Below are 6,545 nucleotides of genomic sequence, written 5' to 3' on the forward strand. Positions count from 1 at the left end.
CTGTCTTTTATCTAACCTTTAGAACTCCTTCCATAGTCCAAATTGAGCTCAGTTCTGGATATCTGGACCACCTTTTGGAGTTTCAGGTATTGGAGTTTCCTTTGGACTTCATACATGAAAACTACTAAATTAATATAAATTCTATTTACTCTGAAATTGAATCCATATGAAGATCCTTTTTTCCACTTGACTCTCTTCCTTTGCTGCTCTCAGATGTATCTTCTGGTTGTGTTATCTCTTGTGGAATTAATGTGGTTAACCAGCCTGAATTTGTGATGGCCAACTTCAGTGCATCCACTAGCTGTGGCTGAGAGATGCTGTCTGAGGTTCATCCCCACTGAGGTATCTTTCTTAGCCGTTTCGTCCCGCCGCCCTCCACCTTTCCTCCTCATCCTACTCTATCTAGAACGGCTGCCTCCCATCACTCTGTTTCTTAGGAATACTGTGTGGGCGGCACATTCTGCCCAGTCCTCATTTCACAGCAAGTGGATGCCACTGGGAACTCTTTCCTCCTCCCCATCAGGTACTGTGAGGATGCACAATCCATTTACATCCAGAGCTAGAGGTGAGCATGACATACCAGCTCAGGTGGCTGGACTCTCCTCCGGCTGAGTCCTGGGGCATGGACATGATGATTCGCTCCTTCGCTGTGCAGCAATGACATGACTTAACCCGCAGCTCCTCACCCTTCCCAAGACCCAGCCCCATCTTCTTCAATTCTCTAAGTCCCATTTCCCCTTCTCTCATCCAGAGTCAGTTTCTGTTTGCTACCAAGGATTTCATAATCGATATGATGTTTCAGACATATCAAAATCAAAATAATTGTTTCCTCTGTATTCATGAAGCTCAAATATGTTTAAAAAAAAGAAAAAAAGAAAGAAAGAAAAGAAAAAAAGAGAGAGACCGTCTGTTGCATGCTGAGATAACACTAAGTGAAAACACAAGCACTTCTTGGCTCTCATCCTAGCTCAGGACTTACTGTAAACTCAGGGCAGATTACTAATTAGATATCACTGGTTTTCCCTGATTCCAGCTGATTTGAACAGCTTTTATGTCCCAGATTTGAGGAGGATATACAGTGAATGAGTATTTATCTTCATGAGAATTTATGTTGAGTCTAGAACTTAATAAATTCCTCGTGATGTTAGCCGATATGGTCCCCATTATCTGATGAGTTCATATTAAGTCAGAACGAGCAGGCTGGATGCTCAGAGTCTGAAGAACACCCCCATCAAGCCACTGCGCCGACACTGTGTGACTTCCACAGTGGTTCCATTCCTCTGCAATAAAATACAGGGAAACAGATGGATTGAGACGTAATGAGTGTATAAAGAGCTGTGGAATCCTTAGACAAAAGGTGCCCCTGGGCATGTATATCACATGACAAGCCAGTGAGGGTTATTAGAGGGCAGGTTTTATATTTTTAATATGTTTGAAATGCTTTTCTTTTTGTCAACAAGTAAAATGAGGGAACTGAGGTGGCGTTCAGCAGAGCCCCATAAACAGTGCTATAATTACCTCTCCTTCGACTCTCCTGCTATAGTCAACTCATGTCACAAAGAATTTGAAAGATAAAAGTCCTCGTTCCCCCACCCCCCCACCCCAGGCTTTAATTTCAATAATCTAACACACCCCTCTGACTTCCCTGACAAGAGCATGCCACGCCTATTTTTGTGACTTGGATGAATTGGATGGTAGAGCATTCATTTTTAAATAAGCCTCAGCCAGAATCAATGTCTGTTCTCAGCTGGGTCATTTTTAGAGTGTCTCAAACTCCATGATATATCAGAGAACACCAAGGTCATCTAGTTGCCCTATGCAGAGAAGGTCTCCCTTTTCAGTCATCAAAGGGAGCATCATGTAAATAACCACAATTATGTGCCGTGCTTGATGGACACTTTCGGAAACAGCAGTTTAGAATTGGGACTTGGGTTTTATTTATGTTTCTGGCACTTATTAGCTATGTGGTCTTGACAAATTACTTTTAGTAATACAAAATGATACATAATTTACAAGCCACCACATAAAGAGTATCTGACCCATGGAATATTTGTCTCCCTTCCTAGTTTTTTTGATGAAAGACTGTCTAACCCGTTGGTGATTCTAGAGCTCTCAGTCTTTCAGACCGTTCTCTTGGAGGTCAAATCAAGTTTATAAGAGATGAACGAGTTAAAATTTTGCTCACTGTTTCTCAGACAGCTCAACAGCATTAACAAGAATGTCTGAACAGTTTCCTTATTTGAATCCTCCACTTAAGAAGTCCATGCTGTAATGAGAACTAACAAGACCAAAAACAGAACCCAGGAAAGCTGTTTCCCAATTTGCTACTCCAAGGGCTCCAAGCAAAAGCCAAACAAACCCACAACCTTCTGATGGCCCCTGGAGGCCACCTGAGGCATGCCACCTTCTGGCGGAAGCTCATAGAGAGAAAACTGTGGAAAAGAGAAGCTAAGAGTCTCACTCCTGCAAGTATGGGGGATGGGGGAATTATAACCAATTTCTGCCTACAAGAGGTATATATTCACGTTCCATGGAATTATTATCTCCACTAGAGTTTTTATTTCTTTGTTAGAAACCTAGTTCTTTCTGTATTCCATTTCTTCATTTCTTTCTTTCTGAATATATACATATACATATACATATCAAATATATTATATATATTTGTATTTTCTCCTATAGAAGATGTGTCTATATGTCTGAGTTCATTAATGTTCTATGGCTTGAGATGCCTGACTCCTTTAGAAAAAAACATAACAAGCATTAAGAAGAGGTCATAAAAAGCCAGCACTCCAGGAGACACAAATCAAAACCACAATGAGACATCACTTTGAATGTGCTAGAATGGTCATAAATAGCAGGTGCTGGTGAGGCTGTGTGGACTCCGAAACTCTAGTATACTGTTACCCTCTTTGTAAGAATGAGTAACACTACACCAGCACCAGCAACAACAAAGACAACCCAATGGTTTTCCCTATTCTACTTTGTCTGTATACACCCTCTGAAACAGCAACAAAGTAGACGGTAAGAATGGGTCGCTGCACACACATGCAACACTGTTCCCAATAGCTAGATAGAAGAGCAAGCCAAGTGCCACCAACAAATGCACAGATAAACAAAAGTGTCAGGTCCAGGTACACTGTGGGATGCCTTTCAAATAAAGGATGTTGTAACTGGTACAGCAGCATGTACAAACTCTGAAGATACTAAGTGACATTTACCACCCCAAAAGGACAAACGTGATATATTTCTACGCATGTACAGCACTCTCAGAAGCCAAATTCGTAATGAGAAAAGCAAGAGGTCAGTCAAAAAGGATGAGATAGAACCAGAAAGAAAAAAATGGAATACAAAAAGCATTGGGGTCCTTAAAAACAGACAAACTGAAAACTCTAGTAGAGCCAATAATTCCACAGAATATCTGATTATGGGACCACCAAAATCCTAATGTTTCTCCAGATCATCTTAAAATCAATAAGAAGAAATAAGCTGCCTGTAATCCATATCCACGGTGTAACTTTGAGTCTATTGCGAGTGTTGATTTGCACATTTTAAGGAAATAAGCACCCAGAGGTCAGAGCCAGTTCCAGAATCCATGTTATACAACAGAACTAAGCAAAAACTGTACAGAGGATGAACTTTAGACTTGGGAAGAAAAGAGATCCATAGTACAGTTAATCCAATCACTGGCTTGCAAACTGATAAAAATGAAGCAGGACAGATACCATTTGTATTAGTCAGCTATGCACTGCGCTAGCAAAACACCTGAGATAATCAATTTTAAAAGAGAAGAGTTTCATTTGGCTCTCATTCTTTAAAGTCCACAATCAATTGCCTTTATCACTTTGGGGCTGTAATGAAGAAGCACACAATGGGAGGGAACGTGTAAGTATCTAGGTAGAGTATGTGCCTGCTGACCCCCATAGCCAGGAAAGAGCACCAAACGGGGGGAGGCATGTGTCACATTAGCTTCTTCAAGGGAGCTAATGTCCAAGAACTAGACAACTTCCCAGCACACCTCACCAGTTGAAGGTTCTAGTTCCTCTGGACAGCACTAAGCTAGCTACTGGGTCTTTAACATACCATCTCTGGAGAACATTTGTGTTGAAACTATAGCACAATGTGATATTATTTATGGAGATTCTAAAAATTCATGATAATATCTATAAATTACGGATAAAAGTTCATGAACAGTCATCATAAAAACCAGAACAGTAAGGACAAACACAAAATGCTGGGCAGGAGAGATGGCTCAGCGGTTAAGAGCACTGGCTGCTCTTCCAGAGGTCCTGAGTTCAATTTCTAGCAACCACATGGTGGCTCACAACGATCTGTAATGGGATCTGATGCCCTTTTCTGGTGTGTCTGAGGACAGCTATAATGTACTCATATACATAAAATAAATAAATAAATCTTAAAAATAAACAACAACCAACCAAACAAACAAAACCATCAAATGCTTCTGTAGGTTTAAGGGAAATGGAATAAAGCAGGAAGGAGCTCACAGGTGCCTCTCAGTATATACATGTGTGTTCCATTTCCTTTAAAAAAAAAAAAAAGGATCAAAATGGATTAAGTTAAGCAGAGCTGGAGAGATGGCTGAGCAGTAAGAGTACTAGCTACTCTCCCGAAGGATCTGGGTTCAATTCCCAGCACCCACATGGCAACTCACAACTGTCTAAAACACCAGTCCCAGAGAATCCAACATCTTCACACAGACATACATGCAGGCAAAATGCCAATTCACATAAAATAAAAATAAATTATAAAAATAAATGAGTAAGTTGGAATTTAGCAAACATGGGGTCTATTCTGGTTTTATTAGTTTTGACCTTTTCAGTGCTTTGCCATATTTTGTATATATTTACATTCCTCCAAGATTGCAAGTCAGTGCAGGGTGGCCTAGGTGATTCTTGGGAAAGAAGTGAGACCATTGTACACAGGAAAACATTGCTTTACTGCTGAGCAATGGGAGTGCATAAAGGAACCTGGACTTAAGACATAGCTAAAAGCTGGTCTCCATCAATTGAAGATATGTGACAGAAAGGCAAGGGGTGGGGTGGATGGCCGCTCACCGTCATGGAACCCGGAAGAGGAGAGCATCGTAAGCAGAGAAAGGACTCAGTGGTGGATTGTTTGAGCTTTGCAGTGCTGATTGGCTGTGGGTGCTGAGTCTTGGAGGGGGCTGGGACTATGAGCGTGAAGTTCAGAGAGGAGGCAGATAGGCTCTGTATGAAGAGTTCGAGTTCATAGGAGAGGTGATCGTCTGGGTCTTAGGTGATATAAGTATGACATTCAACAATGGTGCATGTTTGCACCTGACATGTGAAGAGCATTAAATCGAGGTTTGTCAAAACGAGACAAATGCGGTTTTCACTGCTTTAGCAGCTCTGATTTGGGGTGAGGGAGGGGAGGGGGAATGGGAGAGATGAGGCATTCCTGAAAGAATTATTGTCAATCAAGACCCCAGACAATCTGTTCTACCGGCTTTCTCACCTCAGTGCCTACCCTAAGCACAGCAGTGCTGAAGGCCAGCTCTGAGAGCAGGCTGCTTTTAGGCTGTAATCCCCAGCCTAGGTGGGGTACACAAACACTACTTTCAGAATTACCCTGCACTTACTTAAACGCTCTGGGTTTCCCATCTCTTCATTTTAAATAATTTTACTTTGTACCTTATACCATGAAGTTTAGTGTGATAGTGAAGAATACGCATGAGCAGATGGGATACAAGGAGGCCATCATGCCTTGTGCTTCTTTAAGTATAATTGTTGGTGTACAACCATGCCTTTTTAAAGACATATGGAAAATCTAACCATCATCTGGGAACAGCAGATTCAAATGACCTTGGATGTGTGAGGACAAAAAATCAAAATACCTCAGCAGAACCCCCCAGACCACCAACAATTTGCAGAAAACAGCCAAAACAAAAAAATTAACAAGTTCCTCCTAGGACAGGGTGACCACGAATGTAGGAACAAGCAAGGACAGGCCTAGACAAGTCTAAACATGCCCAAATGAGAAATGGGCCATTTGGTGTTTTTCTTCCCCTATCAGGAGGTCTGAGGTTTCATGGCCAAAAATAGGAGTCATCATGACCACCAAGAAAAGTTTGCTATGCCCGCCAAAATGATAACTTACACCTATTGCTGATGTTTAAAATACCCAATCAAATGTAACCGAGCCAAAGTTTCCCGTTCTTCCCTTCCCCCTGTGCCGCTTCCTATATAAACTTTTAACTGTCAGAGCTCGGGGTCGAAATCCTTCCCTTGCATGGGATGCGTTTCGACCCGAGGGCCCCTCGCCTGTAAACCACCTTTTGCTATTTTGCATCAAGCTGGTCTCCGTGTTTCCTTGGGTGCGCGCAACTCCGGGTGAGAGTGGGGTCTCCCCTCGGGGGCCCCTTACAGATGGCTTGCCCTGCTGTGCAGCAGTGGAGATAAACTTTTATAGCAAGAATGGGGGCGCTCTATCAAGTACATTTACTAAGCACTTTGGCGAGTGTGTGAGGAAAGTGGGCGACAGTGAAGCATTCAGATACTTTCTCCAGG

This window comes from Grammomys surdaster, unplaced genomic scaffold, assembly GCF_004785775.1.
Source record: "Grammomys surdaster isolate TR1022 unplaced genomic scaffold, NIH_TR_1.0 136, whole genome shotgun sequence".
In the NCBI taxonomy this organism is placed as follows: Eukaryota; Metazoa; Chordata; class Mammalia; order Rodentia; family Muridae; genus Grammomys; species Grammomys surdaster.